Source organism: Rhopalosiphum maidis, chromosome 2 (assembly GCF_003676215.2).
Source record: "Rhopalosiphum maidis isolate BTI-1 chromosome 2, ASM367621v3, whole genome shotgun sequence".
In the NCBI taxonomy this organism is placed as follows: domain Eukaryota; kingdom Metazoa; phylum Arthropoda; class Insecta; order Hemiptera; family Aphididae; genus Rhopalosiphum; species Rhopalosiphum maidis.
Genome location: NC_040878.1, coordinates 53,859,141 through 53,885,925, shown reverse-complemented (window position 1 = coordinate 53,885,925; position 26,785 = coordinate 53,859,141). Strand labels below are relative to the sequence as shown.

The window sequence follows — 26,785 nt, the reverse complement described above, 5'->3', positions numbered from 1 at the left end:
TTAACAAAAGTGTAACCATTATGACCTAAGAAATATTAATGATTCAAAACGTGCAGTGAAAAGGTTATTTTTTAATTTCTTTTTGAATTTAAAATGTATGTCCTTCAGGAATGACAGCAACTACAAGTAAAAAAGCTGCTGTAAAATATTAAATTGTTTGATGAAAAAAACACACTTACACACACAAACACACACACACGAGACTGTAAGTAAACTGTCTAGTAAATCCCACAGAGATTTATTTAAGTTATAAGTACAACATCATTCCGTTTGAAACGTTGGAAGAATCCTAAAATAATCAAACATACATTCAAAAATTCAGTAACAAAATTTTGGTCAACTTTATTGTTCTGAGAAGTTAATAATGCATATGATAGTAATTTATTAAATACTGCAGCAAACTCATAAAATTATTCTTTATTAATTCAGTTTAAGAATAATGTACATACTAATATCCCTGTTTAGAAATTATTTAGAAAAATATGTATATATTTCCAGCACTTATACTGTAAATCAGCCCTTACATTTTTTTCATGTAAATTTTATAAACAACACACATATAATATATAATACATTTTCTGATTATTAAAATACGTAAACTAGGTGTATAAAGATTTGATCTGGGGCGGTATTATTTATCCACTGATATATTTTAATAAGCACCATAACATTTTTCACACTTAAAATAAACATGATATTTTAAAACGCGATAAAAAAAAGTCGTACTATTAATTTTAAAGTAATAATAAACCCTATAACGATAAATGATAATAAATCTAAAATGTTATACCTCGGTTGTAAAGATTTAAAAAAAGATTGTTAAGATTGTTAAGATCGTATAACAATGCAGTCTGAGGTAAAAAATATAATATTTATATTGTATTTATACTTTATTTGTGTACACCTAAACATTTAACAGATAATATTTACATGTGATAAACTCAATCAAATTATTTTGTATTATAAAAAAACAACATAATGTAATATCGGCATATAACCGTGAAAATGTAATGATTTATGATTTTATATGTATTATAACTTAAGATTTAGGTATTTATTTGGTTCATTACCATCGAGTTTTTAAGTTCCAAAGTTGATAGACTCGTAAATAATATTTTCATAATGCTTAGAAATTAAATTATGTAAATTCGCTTGATCTACATGATTATATTTAACTAAAACGTGCCAAAAATGTCAGCTTTCCGGTTATTGTTCTTTGTGTAGTCATCTTAATACAATATGCATTTCCGCTCTTTAGCAAGACGACTATATTCAAATTGAACTTTTGTTTTATTAAAATGAGCGTCAGTGGCAGGTAAATTGCCGGCAGTTATAACTTATATATTAACATATAAAATGATTTTTTAAATTATACATAATAATAAATTATGACAGGTTCCTTGTCACTTTAATTCTAAACAAGTAATTTAATAGGTAGAAAATATAACAATAAATCAGATAAAATATTATATTTCTACCTTAATAAAATATTAATAAGATTTTATCATACAATATTCATAACAGTTTGACTAAAAGATGAGTTAAAAAAAATATATTTTTCATATTTATCTTAATTTTATTTTATTAATTATATCTTTACAAATTCACGTTGGACAGATCGATACATACAATTTTGATCCTCCTATAACTAGTAAATATACTGTTTTTGTACGTAGTTAAACATTTTCCAATTAACGTAAAACATTAATTTATAATATTTAAAAGAAAAATATACAATTGAAGGAATATCATTATAACAATAATAATTATCAATCTTCAAAAATATAACATTTTTAACATCTTAAACTAATACTATTAAATACAATATTAACATGTTATATATATAATGAAGTTTAAATTAAATATTCATGAAAGCGTTAGAAAGCAATATAATAAAAATAATGTATTTACGTTTTTTCTTTTTTTTTTTTGAAATAATTAAAATATAAATTATTATTAAACAAAAATATAATCAGATAAAAATTAATGATCAACGCATTATACCATTATATTTACATAAAACTAACTATGCGATATTATAAGAAACTCTCTACAGTTCTTTTACTCAAATTTATTTTTTTTTAATTTATTTGTAATACCAGGTTTTATTTATCACAATTCAATTAAGCTCGTATCTATATCTTTTAAACATTTAAATTATTTCTTTTATTTCTTTATAAACAATAACAACGACCTAAATAAGAAAATTAATTATGTATTTGAAATGTATAATTTAGCTTCTTAAAACTAAAATTTATACTTAATTTTAATTTAAGTAATTATAAAATATAAGTTCCACGTTTATAGTATATATTTCTCTTTCTATAGATTATAACTATATATTGTATATAAATTATAAATTTATAATATATAATAATCTTTGATATAACACGTTATTATATTTTATAAATTATTATATTTACAGTGTTAGTAAATTTAATATTTTCAATTTTGATGATTTATCTGCATTTAACGTAAACTTATATATATTTTTTATATATACATACAGTTTCCTTGGTTTAAACATCTAAACTTAAACATGTAATGTTAATATAATGTAAAATAAAATGAATTATTAAAATAATGTAAAATACTATAATAATAAAATCAAATTTCAGTTGCTTTTTAAAACATTAATATTATTGTATTATGTTATACAGCACCATTTTTCATAAATATTTTTAAGTAATTACAAATATGATAATTTTTAAGACATAATATAATTGTACATATTTTATTATTATATGTTATGTGAATAGTATTAATTTACATTTTTTTTTTTATTGTATTTGAAATTTATGTAGCTTTTAAAATATTTTGATTTTTTAATTAATTTAATTTTATGTAGATTTCACGAATTAATCACCTTAATTTGCTCTGAAAAAGGCCAAATTTATTAAAGAATTAAGTATTTACTTTTAATTTTGTTAAAAAATTTTAATTAGTACAGATGACGAATTGCTTGTTAAAATATCATGTATAACTATTTTACTCGGTATTATAAACGTTTTAAGACCATGTGCATTTTAGTTTTCACGGTCATTTAAAAAATGTTGTTTAGTAATATTATGCTAAACCAAACTAAATAATAGAACTCACTTACTTTATATTATAAGTATGAAAACTATATTAATTATAGTTGGTTATTATTTTATCTCAATTTAAAAGTTGTTAAAACTATTAAAAAAGCGGTAATGGTATTCTGCTAAATACTTATATAAAAGTAATATCACATTAGTAATTAAAAAAAAAAAACCAATTTCATATTCCAAAACAAACAAAATTCACCAAACTAATATCTGAGCACACCAAATATATATAAGTATAATATAATACATATACCTGTATATGTATATTTAATGTATACAATAGTATTGTAACACATCGTTCAATTAAACTGCTCTTAACCGTACAACGGATAATCAAATCCAATATTTATGTACTTATCATTCGACGACGAACACACACGTAACGAATGTACAACCGTGAGAGTCACAGCACGAAATCGGGATGTTTTGTGCATGATTTATAAATGGGCGTAAGCATACACGCTGAAATTCAAAAGTGAAAATGTTGGAGAAATATTTATTTTGCTTCCCAGATAACTCTGTAGGCCTTATAAAAAATAAAAACCAACCACGTGACATTTGAATGCGAGTATCTGTACCAAACACAGTATTTATTTTTATGGACGTGACATATCCGACATAATGCAAGCCATTAACAGCGATTAAAATACTTTATAACACGTTTACTGTGTATCACTTTTTAAAGCATCTCATTTCATATCCATCTCAACGGTTCTATCAGTAGTTGTAGGTCCGCTCCTTAAAGTAACAATTGAACGGAACGAAGCAGTCCGTATTTGATTGCGTTTAAGATGAAATAAAAATATCACGTTCATTAAACAGACTATAAATCAATATTGTTCGGATAATATCGTTGTAATTTCAGCCAAAAGGACCAAGTTGTGATATTTTTATTTCGCTGTAGAAATACCGTCTTCCGTTATTCGTACCGTTGGTGGTCGGAAAATCTTGTGTCAATCACCGCGCGACTTGAACGCCGCAGCAGAGTTTTCATATCTTTATTTCAATTTGATATAAATATTTATGTTCGCTTGAATAAATAAATTATGAAAAATGCTCTAAAAAACAAACGGTGCCTATCACCACCCAAAACACGTTTTCTGTTTACCGGCCTACGGTTTTGAACACCGTGAAAAGCATGACGTTGCTTCAGAATCTCAGCCCTAATAATTATTTAAAATACGTGCAATATCTAGTAAATGTAAAAGCCCACACCGGCATGCGAGCAAAAAACGAAAGTCAATAGTAATCGTCGATGCGTTTCATTGGTGGTCGTGAAACGATAAGTTCGGAAGTGCGCGATATCGGAATTCCGAATTTTGGCGTCTGATGTGCCGGTGGTGGAGTAGCGAGATCCGCAAGTCTAGTCGGCACGGTGCAACAGTCGCGACGGCAAAACCGGTCGGCGCGACTCGATGCGCCCGCGTCTGGCGTGCGTGCGTCCCGTGTGGTGGTGCCACGCCGATTTTCCGAAACACACGCACACGTCGCACCACACTCGCCACGCACCATCGCGCACACCTCGTCCTCGGCGGATCGGTCCGTCCACCGCCGACTATCACGTACCCCTCCACATCCCTTACCCCTCCCACGCGATGTATTGAACGCGGCCGCGCACGCGCCGAGCGGCCCAAACGCGCGTAAGGCGATCGGCGCAAACTACGCAGCGTCGGCGGTGGCCCTGCGAGAAGGCCCGCGCGCGATTCAAAAACCGTCCCCGCGGGAGTGCAACAGGAGGGCCCGCGACGCGATTTTGGCGCGCAAGCGCACGCGCCGACACCCGTCGCGACAGACGACCGTTCAGCCCCCAACGCGGTGGGGTTTTTAGCGGTGGTCGGCGGCGGCAGTTGTAGTATAGTACAACAGTTGTAGTAGTAGTGACGGGTCTGATCGCGTCTGACGATCACCATTGCCGCAGCCGACCACTTGCACCATCGCCGCGACGCCGCCGCCGCCGCCGCCACCACCGAACCACCCCTCTACTCGCGCCCGACGGCCGTACCTGTTACGTACGTAATTACTTCTGTCTGGGGTGAGTTTTGTAAATTTATTTATTTATTTAAAAAAAAAAAATATATACGTTTAAAGTTTTTATTTCTATACTATAAACATATTTATTTATATTGATATATATATATTTGACTGGATACGAAAATCTTTGTTGCACAATTATTGTGTATATTATATTATAATATTTTTAATTCCCACGCGGTTTTCCACGTTGTTTATTTTTTGTTTTTAACTCTTTAACTCTAAAACTATATAATAGCATCGAACACGGACATGATATTTTAAAGTTATAATATACAATTTACTTTTATAAGTTCGTCAAAATTGCGATTTTCATTCATATTTTATGGTCATTATTATAATGTACTATTATAATAATGCTAACTAAATTAAAAAATGTTAGTCTTTATTTGTATTGTTTATGTTAAGTATATTATGTCATTAATAATTAAATTAATACGAATTCCTACAAAAAGCACATTTAAATTCTTTAGAAAAATATTTAAACATAGGTATCGTAAACTTATGACGTTAATTTGAATTCTTAATTGCACTCGTTATTTTTTAACCACTTTATTCGTCCATTTTAATATAGTATGTAAGTATTTCTCATGTTTGAGAATAACATTATGCAAATATTTAAATCTGTTAATTGATGCGAAGTTAATGTATACTTATAAAAAGGTTTAACATAACATTATATTATATGGGCCTACATATAATTAAGTAATGTTAGCCACCAGCTATGCTATATAATAATAAACATCAGTTGGTACTATATTGAATTCTTTATTCATTTCAATCACTGAATAATAAATTAATTGAATTATTACAAATCGCTGAGTGTGTACTTAAGTATCTTTATAGACTATATATTATATATTATACGACTATTCTCTTCTATTGTTAGTAAATAAAAAGTTTGATTGAAATTTCAAAAGGTTTTGATCGTAATTACTCGTATTTAAGTAATACGCTGCAAGTAAACTAAACATTCAAAATTAAAGTTAAATTTTATTTTATTTTTTATTATTATTAATGAAAGAAACTTTTAAAAAAATTTTACCTTTTATAGGTATTTACCTAAATATAGAATAAATTATGTCTTAAATATATCGTTTTATTGTTGTATTTATTATTTACTGATTTTTGTATACTGATCTATACTAAATTATTTAAATTTTCGTACATAATTTAACGGTTTAGTTGAATTCTATAATTATGATAACACTCGAAACAACCATAATTTTTTCATCTGATTTTTCTATGCAGTGTGTATTATTACTAATGATTCTTTGTGTAATATATTTTTATGGTAGATGGAAATAATGAGAGAACAATTTTTTGGAGACTAATATATATAATTAAATGAATTTCTGTGATTCACGGTGGCTGAGCAAACGGACTCACGTGTAAATTATAGTGGCGTGTAAGAATGGATGTTTTGTGCGTGTCCTTTTTACGTAAGTGGGGTCATATAACTACCAAATTGAAAAAATGCTTGTCAGACTTTTAATACAATTTAACAACCATAAAAATAATTTTAACCAATTACAAATATAAAACAAAACTGCGGTTATATTATAGTGACAAAAACATTTTAATCGATGGCATATCTAATTGATTATACACCCAACACACATTACTTCCTGAAACAATCGAACAGTTGGCTTATATGAGATTATTCCAACGTTTTCCATCCCGTTTATACATGTTATACTATATATTTTATTATGTACAGGTTGTGTGACATGTCGTATTATTTTCTTCTATACACGTATACTGCGTAAATAACGAAACATACGTGATCACGGATCGTTAAATGTTAATTAGCTATTGAATAATTTAATTGAAACTCGTTATTTAGGTCAGATATAGACAGGTATATATAAAATATTCACTGAATCGTTCACGTTTCCGGACTATTATTCGAACAGTCGAAGAGAGTGAACGGAATCTAGTCGTCCGGTCCTCCCCTGATTTGAATCGTCGATCGACTCATTGGCATCATTTATGTTCGTTCGTTAGTGACCGAACGTGAGGGTGACAATCACACCTATATTATTCTATTATATAATAATAAATATAATAAAATCACTTGGCAATGAATCTGGTTCAAATCGTTGATATGTTTAAAGTGACGAAATTATAGGTACATTTTAAACTAAAAGGCTTTTCGTTTTTTCTAAATCTGAAATATCATATTATCATGTTTTTTATGTATATCATGTATTAATTCACAATGTTTTCAATAAATATTTAGTAACAATAAAATATTTTATCCGATTTATGCACTATTAGAAAATTAAATTATTTAGTTATGATGTTTAAAAAATAAAAAATAAATGGTTTTCCTGATATTTACCCTCTGAAACAGATTCATCACATCGACTCGTTTATAATATAATATTATATATTATTTGTATTTGTTGTCTCATTAGCCGTAAGTTGGCTGGCAGTGGACACACAGTACAAGGTGAAAAAAAAATACCGCATCCAACCCGGCTTGCAAAACAGTCCGAGTACCAATTCTGAATTTGACAGCCGTGTTACAATTTATATGAACGAATACAAAAAAATATTATTAACAACATGCGTACACATAACATATATATGTTAACTTTAACCATACCATAACCAGAAGCACGGCATATAATATCATCTTTTCCCGTCTATCCATTTCATTACAACAATAATTTTAGTACTACTTTGTAAACCATAGAGTATGCACGAAATATTATATAGTGTTGCATTTTTGTTCCATAATTTAACTGTGTATAAAACCTGCTAACCCTTAGAGACAAACACAGTGGTGACTCATGTTTATTTATTGTATGTTTTAGATATTGAAAATTACATTTGTTTGCTTCTCTAGACGTCTTGTTTTGCATAAAAATTGTTAATTATTTTTCTTGGTTTAATTTACTGATGTGGGTTTTTTATAATATTGTAATACATGTTAAAACAACTTCTTTTCGACAAATAAATGAAAACTTAATAAAAATTAAATATGTATTATAATTTATATCTATTTTCAACCAAATAAAAATCAATCTGTGTGTATAGATGATAATAATTTTATCATACATCTAATTAATTTATAGATTATAAATGTATAAATATATTATTATTATTATTATTATTATTATTTACAAAAATAATACATTGGAAAAAAATCCGTTTTTCGTTTGTCTGCAAATCCTCAAATCACGACTCAATACATTTTTTAAACTAAGGGGCTTTCATTGATTTACTTAAAAATAATACAAATATAATATCACTTAAAAAATTACTGTAAAATATAAAAAGTTAGAATTGTTCACCACCAAACGTAAAAATACAATATTATATCAAACACAATTTATATTGTTATTTATTGTTATGTATAAACTGTTGTAATAATATGACGTACATAAAATATATGATAAAAAAAATGTATAAATGATACATTTATTAATTCCAGCTATGGGTATAACTCTTAACACGTGTATATAACATAAATAATGCCTTTTTAATAAATATTTTATTTTTATCTTCATGAGTTTTGACTTAAAGACAATATAGTTGTGTACCTTTATTAAGATACACTTTTAGATAGTTTTTGGTGTAACACTATATATAACTAAGGTTTCATTCACTCAATGCTTCACATTTTGCATCACTTATATACATATATGATAAGCGTGTCTTAAATGTCTAATTATATTATTTTAAGAAAAAAATAAAATATAAATACTTTTATTTATAATGTATAAAATAAATTATTAAATTAAAGAATACACCAGGTTGTTGGCTGTTGGTATAAACCACAATGTAATATAAAAGTTTTATAGGAGAGGGAAATCGATTTTTTTCTTAAATTGCGCATACGATTTTGTCATAAAATGTAGCTTATTTTAAATTGCACTAAACATTAATAATCAAACCACAATTGTTTAAACAATATTCTATCAATAAAAACAGAGATAATAATTAATTTGATTCGTACATTTATTTCAATTTGAGATTTTTTCTCCTTCAAATTAAATTGTATGTTTTAAGATTTATTTTTAGCAGCTTTTAAAAGTACCTGATTAAAATTAATACAGTTGACTAATACTTGTATCTGATAGTTTATAACTCTATGCTTATATTTTAGAATAGTTCAATTAATTAAGTATTATTATACATGTTATAGTAACAATTTACATATTATCATAAAAAACTTGTTTTTAAATTAGTGGATTTAAATAATAATAAAACGATTTTAATAATTCAAGTCAAGATGGAGATATTTATGTATACCTATATAATTATTGTAAATATTTTCAAACTCTAAATACTCTTACGCCTCGAATTTCGATACCACATCCAACAATAATTCGTTATTAATTTGTATTTAATTATAGAAATATTTGCTAATAATTAAAATAATATTATTATACATTTTAATTAATAACATCATATTATATTTTTTTAAATTTTGAAAATTAATAATTCACAATACTCGTTTAATAAAAGATTAAGTACTTCTATAGTGTACAAATAACATAGTGTACATAATAGCATATTTTATATTACAATAATTAAAATTAATATTATTAAATTAGTTCAAAAGTAAGACGGCGCGTTAAATAGGCAATTTTGCTACATGATAATATACATTAAACTAATCACACATAGTTAGTATCGTATCAAAATTTCCGGTGGGTCACCATGTTGATATTCTATTTCAAGACATATAACGACTTGTCTTAATATTAAAACTGATGCAACATTTTGATAATTTAATAATTCGATTTCTTAAAAGTATTTACGTTTCTTAACTTTTTTTATTTCACTTTGAATTTAGTTAAATCTAAAAATACAGTATTATATAATTTTTTCTTATTCGAAAATACATTTATATTATAATTATATAAATATATGATAATATTATACTAAATTATCTACCTCATATTATTATTAATATTAATTGAACTTCAACAACATTGGCCATTAGCTTTATATAACATTTAAATTAACTAATATTTTGTCAAGTTCATTTAAGTCATGTGTTATCCAAACCATAATATTTCAAAAATATAAATCGAGAAAATTAAGCATTTGAAAATAAATTACGTGAATATCAATAGCGTAGACATACTAAATATAATTTAATCCTTAGTGGAAAATAACCTTCGTAACTTTAATAATATTTACGCTTATCAAAAATAAATCTGTAAATGGTTCGATAGCAATTTTGGTAAATCCAATTTTCTCGATAGACCCTTGTTGTATTATAAATAGAATTATAATAATAATAATAATAATAATAATGATAATGATAAATTTTGTGGAATTTTATTAGCTCCGTGACACGGTCCCGGCGGCCACAGGGTGGTATATTAAACGTAAACTGAAGAACGAACTTAGCTCTCCAAGGGTAAAGAGAAAAGAGGGGGATTGGATCAGCCCATTTGTCGTGATGACTGAACCCTTGGGTGACATAAATCTTGTACCCAGACACTAAATTTTCCTCGAAGCTACGACATTTATTATAAAAAGAAGAGAGAGAAATCTCAAAAACTATTTGTTTGACTTGACTAAATGAAAAGTAAAATTATACGCTTACCTTATTCGTGTAATCTTAATCTATACTACAGGTACATTGTGATTATGAATTTTATATAATTTTATAATTTAATTTAAATACGCTAATTACGAAATAAGAAATTAGAAAAATCTATAAAAGAATTATCGTTATTTTTATGAAATGTATCACTAATTTGAACTCTTATCACATCTTTTGTGATGATATAATAAACTCTTCAAAAAAGGATTGAGCTCGATGAATCACTTAGTATGGTTATCTGCAGTTTCATATAATCTATTAATTAATAACACTATAGAAAAAAGTATACAAATGCAGGATAGTAGATTTAAATACATTGATCATTTCTCTACGACTTACACAGTTTTAGCTATAAATTGATTAAAATAAATTCACTAATATATTGTACTTAATTCTTGTTTTATTTAATTGTAAGCTTTTTACGTGTCTTTAATTTATTTGTTTTATTCATAAACCAGATAAAGTCAAAAACAGGAATCAAAATTACCAAATCTTTTACAAACAATGATATTACAACTTAAGTAAACTACGTATATTAACTTTGTATGTTTCTTCATTTAAAACATGATGATTCGTCCCAAACTTTCAACTGCATTGAAATATTATCTTTACTAACAAATATTTACAGATTCATTAAGAACTTTCCGAAATAAAATTTTACAGTTCACATAGTTGACTTATTTTGAGGTTTGAATGAATCTCATGAAATTATCACAAGTTTCAGTAAATACTTAAACCTACCAATGATTTATTCTAATATAATAACATAAACCTAAACAATGTAAATACCATACATTGAACACCATTTTTAAAAAAATAATTATATTTTAATAAATTGAAAATATTTTATTAAAACGACAAAAATATAATTAAAAACTATTAACATTCTCTAAAATTAAGACATTTTTTTGCAATGCTTTAATATAACCATTTATTTTTTAAATAATTCTTTTATATTATAATCATCATTCATTTATAATAAATAAAATGATACTCTCAATATTTTGGATTCGATTCCATACTAAATATTCTATGGGTCAAAGAACCTTACGAAGTTGATAAAAAAAAGTCAAATATATTTTACAAAAATAGTTTCTGTAGGTCTTTTTAAATTAAATAATAGATTTATTAGATAGCTGAAATTCCGTTGTGTACCTTCATAATAAAATTACGAAACACGATTTAAGACAAAGACAACTCACTTTTCATTGTAAAAATGACATAATTTGAAGAATTCTAAATAAACCACAATATTTGATTACAATTTTTTTTCTGTATTGGTTTTTGTTTTAATTCACCAGAGCACTTTTTAATATTTAATATTTATGAAAATATATTATAATATGCTCTATGAAAAAAAACCATAACATAGGTAGTATTTATATTTTATGTACTTATTGGGTTTTATTGAGTAAAAAATCATACAGCACCGTCATATTTGAACTTGTAATATATTAATAAATATATAAGCTATGTTAAGATTTAAGATTTGTACACCAGTGATGTGTAAGTCATTTCAGAGAATGCTGAAAAAAGGTGTTTAAATTTACATTTTAAATAAGAGGGTTTTTTTTTTTAATGCATATGTGGTATATACTTTACGGCGTACTTCAATGCAGAGCCACTTTCGGAGATTATATTGATTATATATGTTACTGTAAATGTCCGCCAGTCACCGGTTAATGTCGTCATACACCAAAGTCATTGGTGAATGTTGGCATATTGAATAAATTTATACTGTTTTTAATCATTTACTAGCAAATGTCGACATTTATTATTTATATAACAATATTGGTGAATGTTGGTAATGCCGATATTATTTAATCTGATCTTATCTAAAATTTTAGTACCTACCTATACACGATGTAATTGCAAAACAAAGTGCACCACAAAAAAGTGTGATTGTAAAGATGTTGGCATTTTATACAGTATAAAATTTTATGACAGTTTGTCATGTTGCAATAAGTAATACAATTTTTGCCGTTGTTTTAAAATAATAATTTATGTATGGCAAAATAATCATAATTTAAATTAATAATACATGTATAATATTGTTCAATAATAATAATCATAATTAATAAAAGTAATTGTTAATATTTATAACTAAACATATAATTTCTATTTTATATTATTGTCTATATCTATAGTACTATACCATAATATTATGTGCGAATAAGTAACCTATGTAAACATTAACCAAAACCGTGTTGTGTATGTTAATATTGACCGAAATCCTAATGTAAATGTCAACATCCACTAGTACACGTCTGTATTATTTCAATTTTTCAATATTCACCAATTTAGTAGGTGTATGTTGACATTCACTAGGTGATTGTCAGCACTCACCAATTGCGGACATTCACAGTAACATATACATATGATAATAACGAGTTTAAGTATATTTATACTTACATTATATACTTAATACTACTTATTGATAATGTATATACTATACATTTTCCACATAACTATTCCGTGATAAATATTTTAGGTAGATACAACGTGTAACGTTTATTTAAGTGTTTTAATTTTTTTATTGCGCTTAGTTTTTTTATGTTTAAAATAAAAATTATAAAACGTTAACCAAATTGTTTTAAAACAATAATTATATAGTTGTATTTATATTAATATTTTCGAGTAAAATTTGGTATGTGTAACCACTGACTTTCGTTATGTTTTTTTTAAATTGACATAAACATTGTTTTTATAAAATAGCGCTTAACCACACTTGCGTAATTTATATAATTTTGCGAAAAAATGGATATGTATAAATGTATATTAGCAGATCTATATTCATTATATTTGGATGTTGACAATATATTTATAATATGATTTTTAATTTTTTTTTTTTAAAGAAGTTGTTTTTTGACGTTGTTAGAGGTTATCTCTGGATCTACTGAACCGATTTTTAAAATTATTTTACCAATAGAAATCCACATTTTTTGTTAGTGTCATAGGTAAAAATTTAGTTCGATAAAAATAATTATTAGTTACAAAATAAATTTTAAAAAAAAAACATATCTAAAGTAATTAGACATATTTTAGTATCCTAGCAACCGCTTAGAAGAAATAACAAACAATTAAAAATACATATATTTATAGATATATAAAAAAAGCCATCTTTTACCCCCTTAGAGGTCAAATTTTGAAAAATCCTTTCTTAGTGCGCCCCTACATTGCTTAAGGAACCTCTGTACAAACTTTCAAGTGTCTAGACCCTGCGGTTCGGTCTAAGCGTTAATGAGTGAATTAATAAATAGATAAAAAAAAAAAGCAAATGGATTACTTTAGAGTCCAGGGGAGGCCAAGCTTTTTGATAAAGTAATACTGAGAAATGAAAATATGTTTTTCTTTTTAGGAATCATGAAAATACACGCAACTATTGGATAGGGTTGACTGGAATTTTAGATATAGAATATAGATGTATATATAAATTTGGTAGCGACATCATACGTACGTTCTTGATGCATTCCAAAACTACTCAACTGATTTCGATTAAATTGTAATTATTATTTTTTAGGTATAATTAAACCAATCATAATTATTGCTCATATCGACAATAACTATTACTTTGCTTTCTTCTAATAGGTATAAATATTTCAGTAACATTAATATAATACCAATATCAATAACATATTGACAATAAGTAATAACAGTATATCTGTACACTGTACACATAGTGATTACGATTGACACATGCGTGCGTTTGTTGATAAAATTAAATTATACGTTGTTTTATATTCGTATACACAGCAAAGCTTAAAAACTTATATATCTAAGAAACACGCAATAGAGTAGGAACTTTATTTAGAAATAAATAAAATTTGACCTTATTTTTTGTTTATGAATAAAATGAGATTATAAAATATTATTTGCAATAATAAACTATTATCAAAAATAAAAATTTGATGAATAGATTTTTTTTAATTGTAAACATGTTATATTTAGATCTCAATGCTTGTTAATAATTTTAAATTTGTATTTGTCGTAATATTACTGTTGTTGAGCAACAAATTTACTTCTAATATATAAAATATATAATTCATAATTTTCACTACCTGATTTAGTACCAGCGCTCATTTGATATTTACAAATAATAATTTTTTTTTTAAATGTTTACATATTTTTCCGATATAATTAAGTATTATTCTTTACGGATTCTCTTATTTTTGCTAATACTAGTGCTGTTATTTTTTTTATAAAAAAAAGAATATAGAAACTTTTAAGAATATAAGAAATTTAAAATTTAAAAAGTTAGAAAAGAAAATGTCATAGAATTAAATTATGATGAATATTACCTAACATAGACATTAATTTTCAAGTTTAAAACTATTAGTAAAAGATGCATATTGCAAGAAGCATGAAAAAATTAATGGTATTTTAAAAACAAGCGTAATACTTAACAATAAATTCGGACTCTATATGTATTATTTACCTTTATCTAAGAGAAAAATAAATTTATAAACTACTTTTGGCCGTTGAATACATTAAAAAAAAAGGAAACTAAAACCTTTTAAAATATATTAAATATTTAATATTATATAATGTTAATGATAACAGCATATCCTTCATAAAAATTAAAGACTTAATATCTTAAATAATTTATTTAAATAATGTCAATATTTAAGTTGTTTCTTTTTTTAACAAACCTTTATCTTCACTTTTAATAATATCGTGTTATGTCAAAATACCGAAGGGTAATAAAACGTAATACAGTACAATTAGGTAGTGAAAATAAGTTCAGGATGCCTACCTAATGTTATTTATTTATTTGCTCGATACCAATATTATCTTATCAATTTGTATTTTAGTCCACGTGTTGGATTGTATCGAACAGTTATTATTGCATAAACGAGATTTATTATTGAATTAAGATGAACAAATTAGTATTTTGTATTAATTCTCGTCTAGAAATAGTTCATTGACAATTATACGCCGCGTCAACGTCAATATGCCGAAGATAGTTTGAAAATAATATTAACCTGCAGGTAATTGACACTATTTTACAAACACAAACATACAGCAAAAATATTTAAGTGTTACTAGTTAGATATCTGAATAAGGTTAATTTATGACTCATTTATAAAAAGCATTTTTAAATTTATTTATATATTATTTTATATAAATATAAATCGAGCTTTATTAACGAAACATTTACAATTTATTATAGGATATTTTTTAGCGAAAAATACACTGGTTTGTTGTTTTTCTTTTGTATTTGTAATAGGATAACCATTCTTTATTACAACTATTACTATAATACATTATAACAACTGTTTACTTAGGTTTGACAATTGTAATATATTATCTTTTACCAAGATCGAATTTAATTTGAATTATATAACTATAACTGTGTTTTCTTTACAACACAGGATTTTCCAGAATCAAATATTATTAAAACTAGAAACTTTTTCCGTTCTGCTAACTACATATTTTTTAACGAATATACATTTAACCTTTATTTTGTATTATAAATGTTCATACTTTTTAGTATTCACTTTGAATATCAACTATGATTAGTTTACTAATCATAATTCATGATTTTATGCAGTATTTTTAATTAGAAATCGTCTACTGTCCTCTGAGTACCGTTATTTTGAATATATAAATAAATATATTCTAAAATTTAATTATATTTAACTTACTTGAGTTATATTAATTATTCAATCTTGAAGTCAGAAATTTGTTAGTAAAACTGTTTCTATATTTTTGAATAGATCATTAAGGTCTTGAATCTTGATAATTTCATGTATTTCTCTGGTTTTGCAACTGATGGTTTGAATTATAGTTATTTTCTAATGATTTCCTATTGAGTAAAAAGGTGCTTTCAGAAAAAGCAATATTGTGTATATTATATGCATAACTTTAACACATGCAATTCTTAGGCTAAGGATCGTATAAACGATATGGTAAATGAAAATCCTAATAAAATGTATACACAATAATACCATATATTATAATAAATAACACCAACAAAAAAATAACACAAGGAATGAGAATACTTATTTCTTGGATGAAATTAGACACTTCAGAAAACCTTTTTTTTCTTTATTATTACTACAATGCATACAATTGCCGTTGACAGTTCATATTGCTTTTTTCCTTGGCCATTGACAAAAGTTACGATTATACACTAAAAATGATTATAGTGCCTTTCCTAAAACCTATCTTGACACGTATATATGAGTATATGACAGGTTATTATACAGTCATCCGAGAAGAAAATTATAATTTAAAATTGATGCATGTAAAATTGCATTTATACACAATTAAAATTATTTATAAAGAGATAATTTAATTTATTTATTTGAAGATGGTAAAAAAAGTTCTAATTTGGAACGGTATTATAAATTGATATTCAAAGTAAACAATATGTTCATAAAATTCTTGTAAAAATATAATATTTTTTAATATAAATTTTTATTGAGAGGTTTATAATTTGTTTGTAAAAAAAACATAAATATCACGTTTTCCAATAAACAAATGTATGTTTAATTTTAAATTTACTGTCACTAGCAACTATTTTTAATTATATTTACGATTAAGCATTAAATATGTTCACTTTATTTCCAGTGGATTTTATTAAAAAAAATATTTAAGAATGTGCAGGTATTATGCATATCCCTATAAATCCCTATAAATTAATATATTATACGTACCTAGGTATGGTATACAATCTCATTCTGTTATAACAGTAGCGTGATCGTTGGGCAGATTTCAAAATACAATGTAGTATTTTACGTGTTTTAATTTAATAAAGAAACTTTGTTATGGCCATGGGAGTGCTTAGACTCATGCAGACTAACGGTGCAATATAACGCAACTGTCTACTTTTTTTATGACATGACAAAACCTCTTAAATTTCCTCATAAGTGCACATTTCGTCTAAAAAAACCACTGCAATTCACATAATTTAAAAATACTTAAACTAACTCCATTATTTGAAGTATAAAGTACTCTAACTTCAAATATACACAGTGTAAATAATATTTCTACTATAAGTACTGAGTAATGAATCATCATATATATTAATTTAAAAAAAAAAATGTATAAGTACCTAATGGTTTTTTTTCTTAATATTCTCTAACTAAGGATTACAATTTTTCAATAACAAAGCTTCTTAAATTAATTAAATAATAAAAGCTAGTTATGAATAGTTACTACAGTAATAAATAACTTTTTAAATCAATAATTTTATCGGTTTATACAGATAACCGACAATGCATACTAATTATTATTTAAAGCATGTTTGTATATAAAACAAATTATCTATTTCTTTACGTAATACATTCTAAAAATATTAAAATACATGTGAATTTGTTTAGTACTGTAGGAGATTAGAACTTTAATTAGAAGCTATAATTATTTTATTATTTACATTAAAATGTATATAATTACAAATATTAATAACAATTTTGAACAATTTTATCCATATTGCCTCATTTTAAGGTATGATAAACTTCTTGCAAATATCTAATGTAAATTATAACGTTTTTTTTAACTACATATGCACTCATGTCTAATTTAATACATAAAATTTAGTTTTATAAAGTTTTTAACAACACTTATTTGTTATTTATATTATTTTACACAGCTAATATATAATAGTAACTCTGTCACATTTGTATAAGTTTGTATTACTCAAACACAGCACATCGAAGTTAAGATTGAAATTCAGTAGATAAACGCAAATATTTATTCAATCCAATTTCAAACCTATACAACAACAAATATAAATTAAATTATTAATTTAAATAATTCCTGATTTATTTTAACCGATTAAATTACTCGTATATTTATTTCAATTACGTTTATTGAGAACCCAGAGTTCATATGTCAAATTAACTTAATTAAATTTATACATTTAATTCGTAAAATATGAATTTATAACTTATTTACTGTTAATCAACCATAAATGAAATTTTGTGTGAATAATATTTTCGAAATTATGAGAAAATAAAATATTTTTTATTAAACAATTTTTTAAAAGTTAAGTTAGTAACATACAAAGAAAAATACTTGACTCATGTGTTAATTTTTCATGGTGAGGTCAATTCACCTTGTATATTATTATAAATACCCAGTGTGAAAGCGACGTCGTCAAACTCAGACTTTGCATATTATATGCCGTTAAGATTGAATTGATATGACATATATGGCATTTTTACTACTATAAATAATTAAATCTGTTAATGTGCAATCTCATAGAAGTTTATATCGATACGATGACGACGACGCCTGTGTCCTAGTCATTACAGCTCTCTAATCATTATCCCGTGGAGACAAGTTTGTATAATTTACGTACAGTAAAAATAAATAAAATAACTTAAACTCTCTTTTGGGTCCAATATCTGTCTTGCCGATCATAACTGTGTGGCGTGGTATGAGGTCGTCGTCGTCATCGTTGTATAGTTGGCCGCTCAAAATATAATTTAGCTGGAATGCCGAGGGATGTTTAAAGAAAAAATTATTCGAATATATTACCCCTTGCACTCCTTGCCTTCCCGCTACCACAAGTTTCTTGATAAATATTTACGAAGCTACTAAAAAGCTACCACGGGAAGAGACGGCCACAGCGGGAGGACGAAGGCGGAGCAAAGTCTTAGGCCAGTAGTTCTTTCTTTTTTTTCCTTTTCTTTTTTTTTTATTTTATTTTATTCTTAGTTTTCCATACATATATAATGCATCCATGGTAAAAGCACCCTCGAGAATATTCCCGAGAGATGATTTAGGCTCGAAGGCTTCCCGAACAACGTGCATTGTTCCTTTTGTGATTAAGCGCTCGCCTATAGTATATATATATATATATATGTGTATATGTATATTGTAAAATAATAACGCGCGCAGTGTATACACGTATAGTTATATATATTTATATGTGTGTGTGTGTGTGTGTGTGTGTGTGTGTGTGAGTGTATTTATATAATACCAGGTAATATTTTTAACGTAAGACAAGCGATTCCTCTGTTCGCTTTTATATAATTTTATATACTCGTAAAATAAATTGTTTATCGTGGAGCAATTTTTCACTAAATTTCCAATGACATTATTGACATTATGCCTCTTTTTTTCTCAAATCGATATTGTTAAGCCCATATAATATAAAACAAAATCACCACACTAATAACAAAAGTATTGTTATTATTACAATAGTATTGTTGTTATAGATGTATATAATACATTATATGACACGAATATACCGTGCGGTAGTTCCGTTCCAAAGTCAGCTTTTTGCGAGTACGGCGCAGCCTTGTACCAACGCATGTGTTATATACAGGGATGTCGACGCTACACTCCCTGGGTGTATTATATATTTATACGTATAATGCGAATTTTAATACCAGTTTTCGTAAGGCCTGATAATAATGTAAATAAGAGACTATGCTTTTATTGTCACGCCCCGGATAAAAGGATTATTTCATAACTTTATGCAAATCCAATGTTTATATTATCATTTTTTCTTCTTTTGATTTTGTTTTATATATTTAAAATTAATATCAGCAAATTAACCCGCACTGTACACAATTATAAAAAATCATGCAAAATTAATAACATAACGTTCAGGAATTTTAAATAATAATCCGTATTTTACGAAATATTATGGTTTATCTAAAAATACAATGCACATAATATTATTATATGTACCTACTACATCGATGTACAGAAAAAAACGAAACAACAGTAGAAATAATGCATGATGTACAATTAATTAAAATAATCGTAGCACGAAAAGTTGTCGGAGAAATGCGTCGTTCGCATTATAAATAATGAAATACCTGTATATTATTACACAAATATCATATTAGGTAATTTTGGTAAAACACTATACCAAATTATGCGAGTTAAGTAACAACATTTGAAAAAGTGGACTAATCGATCTCAAGTAGACATAATATAACAAATTCAATCCAATTTACCAAATTATAATCGTGTCCACCGGTAGATTGAAAAAAGATTGGTACATTTATTTTGGTTGAAATAAGTGACTGTTTGCACACTTATGTATGATTATAATTTTCAAACAAGGATGCCTCCGTTATAACCTTAATAATAATAATAATATAAATTGTCTAAAATTTAATTAAACAAGTGAACATAATAATTCCCGTATATTAACTAGAACGACGAAATTGTTGTACAATATTATAACGTAATTAAAACGTCTTAAGTTTGATAGAATTTCACGGTTAGGTGATGTTAATGCAAATGCCATAGTTAAAGAAATAATAATTTTATTTTGAATAGACATTTTCAATAGTTTATTAAGGTGCAATAAGCTTGACGTGCGCATATATGTATAATTCATTGTAATGAGTTAGGTAATAATTTTTTAATAGTTTTTAAATTTAATATCCATTGATATGACTTAAATCAACACACTGTGACATAAAGACTTTAGTATCGTGAACACGGTTATATTATGAGTGTACGGAATTTTAATTTCTTTAAATTTTATATTTTTATTGAATAATAAGCTACATAAACTTGTATATTACCGAGTAAACAATATTTTTTTATTATTATTTTAATTATCCCAGAGAGTCAAAACTATAATACTACAGTAATAAATTGGATAATAAACTTATACTATACAATTATATTATATAATCATATCGTTTAATACACGATGACAACAAAATAATATGCATATTCTATATTACGGTTGTTATTGTAATTTGTTATTTATTATTATACGTGAATCGAAATCCCATAATTCAATCAGCTATATTATTACTTCGCCTCTGACCTAAATCTATTTACCGACTCGGCTAAACTATTATATTGTTTATAATATAATAATATATTCTGTACAGGATATACATTATAGTTGAATAGATTTTCTGTTCTGTCTCTCTGCCCACGTCTCCGTCTCTCTCTCTTATATGTTTTCTTCATTTATATTTTACGTGAAACTACACCACAACGTGCTGCTGACAACGATGAATTCGTAAAGTAGGTCGACATCTTAAATATTATTTCCTGTCTCAACCACGCATATTATTACATAGTAATTTGATTATAATAACAAAAGTGACATTTTTTTCTCCTCTCACCGTGTTCGTTTTGCCACTTGAATATTCGAGTGTTGATGTTATACTACCGCCACCGAAAGTTTTTGGCATGTTATTAAACACTTATCAGTTATCACCATCACCATATATATATATATATATATATATATATATATGTATAAATATATATTATGCGCGTTGCGATGGTAGTACGATGGTGACGAAGCAAATATTATCCCTTTAATTTAAATTAAATATTTAGTTGTTGAAGTACGTTTTTTAATATATATGTTTGACAACTTTAATACCGGTCCATAGATAAAATGGATTGTCGAGTTATAAAAAAAAATGTTTATATTATTATTTTAAAAGACATTTTATTATTTTAAAATGGCCAAGTTTATTATATTTTGAATTATAGGTACTCTTAAAAAGTATAAAACGCTTTAGTTTAAATAATTTGTGTATACGTTAATAAATTCTGACAATACTACCATATTTATTTTATTTATATATTATTTATTTGCTCCACTATGCTATATTTGATCTTAGTATTTTCTTTTTTACCAAATCTAACATAACGTTTAAGTCAAAAACTTTCAGGTTAAATTCGAGTCCGTTAACCGTATCGAATACGATAAATATTTCAACCAATCATTTAACGCTTTAACAGAAACGACACTAAAACTCACCAAGGCCCTTAAGTTGGTGACAAGCCGAGAAAACTACAACTACGGATACAACGGTATCGCACATTCGGTCTTTTTTTACACTAACCTTTTAATCAATCGAGCCCGATAGTCTGCTATGCAGCATGGTTCACGTCATTTCTTCTTCCCGCTCACTCTCACTCACGGATACAACAGAAATAAGAGCGACGCACTCTCAGTCCACAAATCTTCCGTGTTTGCAAACTTCGTTTTCAGGAAAATCATCGTTACATTTCTCAAAAACCATCGAGAATTTTTAAAAATTGTAAAATTATTAAAAACGAAAAATCCCCCGTCCTAAACTTATATACTTACTACGTCTATATAGCAGAAAATTACGGAATATTTCTTGGAAATGATACATTGCATTTTTCAGTTACTCCCTTTTTCCCGGGTCCGCAGTACACGCACACCGTCCTCATCAAAAAAGATACAAATATGCTTGTCGGGTTGACCCTACACAGGTTGAATATAGTTTTGGCACGTTGCAAGCTCATTTACAAAACAAAAGCGTAATTACAAAATATGATTATTGCGGGTATAGTGACCGAGTTCACAGAATTCCATTACGCTACAACTGTTCAGTGTATTATATTGAATACCTCCCCATCGCATTGTAACACACGCACCACTCGGGTGACACCCGTAAATGCATTGTATACTCGTATACATACAGGAATAACGGTAGTGACACTCGTATTTGTAGTGGACATTTGCCGAGTGCAATTTCGTAAAACAATATGACATTTCTCGTAAACCGGAAGTGGCCAGTTTCATTTGTCAATAACTATAACGAACTTCCGTAACACGTTTAACCAGTGATCACTATGTTTGCTAAAAATTTTTTTTTCACTTATTTCTTTATTGAAAGTTATAAAAATTACTGTTTAGTCGATAATGTTCGATTGTATTTATTGATTTCGAAAAGGACGTTAGCTATTCTAGCCGACCATCGTAGTATTTATACATTATTGTAGTCTACGAACAACCGAGACCGATGCATCGTCAATGACTCAAAGTACGATAAGTATGACCCGATTTAAAATTATTAATTCGCATTTAATTAAAAATAATCAAATAATCAGAATCATATACTATATATAAAATATATTCTACATTAAAAATACTGTACGTTTGAATTTAATTAAAATATATTCACAGACTCACAGTATATGATCTGAACAATCGCGAGTACACGGATACTTATGGAAATCCATAATTCAATAAAATAAATTATCATCATAAATCCGGTCACGGTAGTATAGAAAATCAAATTTTATAAAAGTTCTAAATTAGATATACAAAATATAAGTAGGTATATCACTGACGAGGGTACGCAGATACGCGGTAATGTATAGTTGTGGTCATTGTGGTTTTATATATTTATGTATAATGTATCTGGCAGTTATTTAATTTATTCGGTTTTCAATCGTCACGTGAACAAAATGCACCCACGTACTGCCGTTCTAGAAATTCACTTCAGCGGTTCAAGTTAAAAGTAAAAATAAATTGGAAAAAGTGGCTGTCGAAATGTGCTACACATTCTTGACAGATCCATTTCGTTTATATTGTCGTGTGGTGTTCGCCATAAAACGAAATATTCGCAGAATACAATATATTATATACTATATATAACGATATTATATATAGTCTGTGTAACAATAACCGTATAATACGTTTCAATAAAAACGAAATATCCTATATAACCGTACGCTCGTTTTCCAAATGACGATCCGTTCGAAATGTTCGAATTATGCTATATTAATTTTATCGCGGTCAACCGACACGATAAATTGTCTTAGATCTGATATAAATTAATTATACGTGATGAGTATATAGACCATAATGACAACCGTGATCATGGGCGTGATTTTGTTAAATTTTTTCTGTAGCTAAACTAAAAAACCATTAGCTACAAGCATGAAGCAAGAAAACAATATCTATATACTAAATCGATCACTATGCTCGTAATTATTATATACTTTTATGTATTTCTTCAAGAAGAAGTTTTTTTTTCGTAATTTTACCAAAAATCAAAATCTACAAAAATGTATAGAAATTCACATTTTACTTAAATTAATTTAAATTATAGACAAAACCCAAAGGACTTTACTTTGATTCACTGACCAGCTACTGACCAATAGACTGTGGACGTTAGTCGTACCTATCGTTTTGAAAAAAGGTATCTACCGGCACCCCTGATAAAGAAAAGCTTAAAGTGAGACGCTTTTAGGAACAGAATTATACTATTACACGATATAATATCACTGATAACATTACGTCTACGATTGTGATCACTATGCTAATGATAGTCATAGTAATTGGCAATCGGTAGTTTTTTCGAAAAATCAATTTCATTAGTGTAATTTTAAGACGTGTTTGTATCCAATTAATACCAAGTCACAATATTATGTCTGGCTATAATAAAAAGTCATAACCATTACACACGTTGTTCATGGAAGTATGATTGTACAATATTTTATTATTCATCACAAGCTATAACAATGAAATCATTACATATCGTTTGGTATACCATTATCGTTATGGTGCAACTTTTCTGAAGTTTGCAACCGTATAATAATGTACAATAATTGGTTTTCGATAATTGCTTATTTCACTTGATCTGTAACAGCTATTAACCCAATAATGGACTCGTACATTAACGGCAGATGCCCTAACCACTGGGCTACTGTGGTCTAATATTATTATATCAATAAAGGTACGGGCATACTAAAATCAGGAAATGATTAGGGACTATGCCATTAATCATTACTATCGGTTTAAACCGCTATAATAAGAGTATAATATTATATGTAATAATATATGTGTACACCTATAGTTCGTGTGCTGGATACATATATTAAGTACAATTTATCAGCTACCTATAATATCAAATTATCTGATTTCGTGATGCAGGCAAACACGATAATGTATTATGTACCTACTATATAATATAATATGACAATTCCATAACAATTAATTGTAATTTAATTGTAGCCAACATGTCTTCATACGTGTACAAATACATTTCTTTTGCACATGAACATTATTTTTAAATTTAGATAGTTCTTTTGAAGGACAAAACAAAATTCCCGATTACAGTAAAAGATAAATTTTATTTTAAAACAAAGTGTTTCTACAGTTGTACACTGGTATATTTGGATATCAAAAGTATGTTTTTTTTTTTTTGAGCTGTCGATGGTAATACAATATTTTCTCGCTTATTCAACTATCTGTCAATATTAGTCAATCGTATTGACACGTTCATATTGAAAAATCTAATTTCCTTTGAGAAAAGAATAAAAAAAAATATATATATACTTATATATCAGACACTTGTCGATGATATTTTTATAAATAAACACGGTAGACCAATTGTAACTTTAACAAAACAAAAAACTATACACGTATTATAACCTTTCACTTTTATACGATTTTATCAAAATGGCGTAATGCAATATTATATTATTTTATCGGTACGACGTGCAATGTGCGAATAAAAATATAATATGCGAACATCGCAAATTTGAAACATTTCTTATTCCATAGTTCCATACCTATATACTGTTACCACTCGAGTTTAAAATACGCATATTTGAGGTGCCCTCATCTATAATTTACATCTTTTACACGATATTAATATTAGATTAGTTTATGATTTGAAAATATTATATCCATCCACCGACAGCTATATAGGGCGACTTCCATTTATTATTTTGATATATAGGTAGAATATCGCGTTTTAGTATTCATCCGACAAATTCAAATAGCAAATGGTACCGCTTTTCAGCATTGCATGCGAACAAACTGCAGGTTACCTGTCTATAGCTGTTGTCTTGAATCAACAATGTGTGGATCGATGCGGGATGTACGTCCTGCAGATTGAAATAAATATATTACTGTCCTCTTATTGCATGTAATGGTATTTTTCAATGACACAATAGAATGTATGCGAACGTTTTCTGCCAACTCGTGATGGTACGGTTTTCAGAGCCGTTCAAAGGTCAGATATTATGATCCTATGATGATATTAAGCATACTATCACACAACTTATTTTATTCAGTTAATTTTAAGATACTTAAAATTTAAAATGATTCACATTAATTTTATTTATAAACATATTAAACAAAAAATAAAATAAATAACAATTTTATTTAATATATATTCCTTAAAATAGATTTTCCATAGACCATAACAACTGTTTTTATTAAATATGTGTAATTTAAAAAAAAAATGAAATTACATAGTATGAATTATGACAATAAAAAACATTTTAAAAATCAAATTAATAAAATTAATTTACTGTTGTCGCTCTTTAATATAACTTCAATCATAAAAGGCAACGAAAAGGTGTTTAAAATAATATAATT

At 26.9% G+C, this 26,785-nt stretch overlaps 1 protein-coding gene across 1 annotated transcript in view; it reads left to right on the top strand.

The window, feature by feature from the left end:
- Positions 1 to 4,955: 4,955 nt before the first annotated feature.
- Positions 4,956 to 26,785, top strand: part of LOC113552749 (leucine-rich repeats and immunoglobulin-like domains protein 2) — a 105,143-nt gene continuing 83,313 nt past the window's right edge. Inside the window, exon 1 of the mRNA XM_026955645.1 lies at positions 4,956 to 5,121. The gene's annotated coding sequence lies outside the window, so the exon portion shown is untranslated. The remainder of the gene's footprint in view (positions 5,122 to 26,785) is intronic.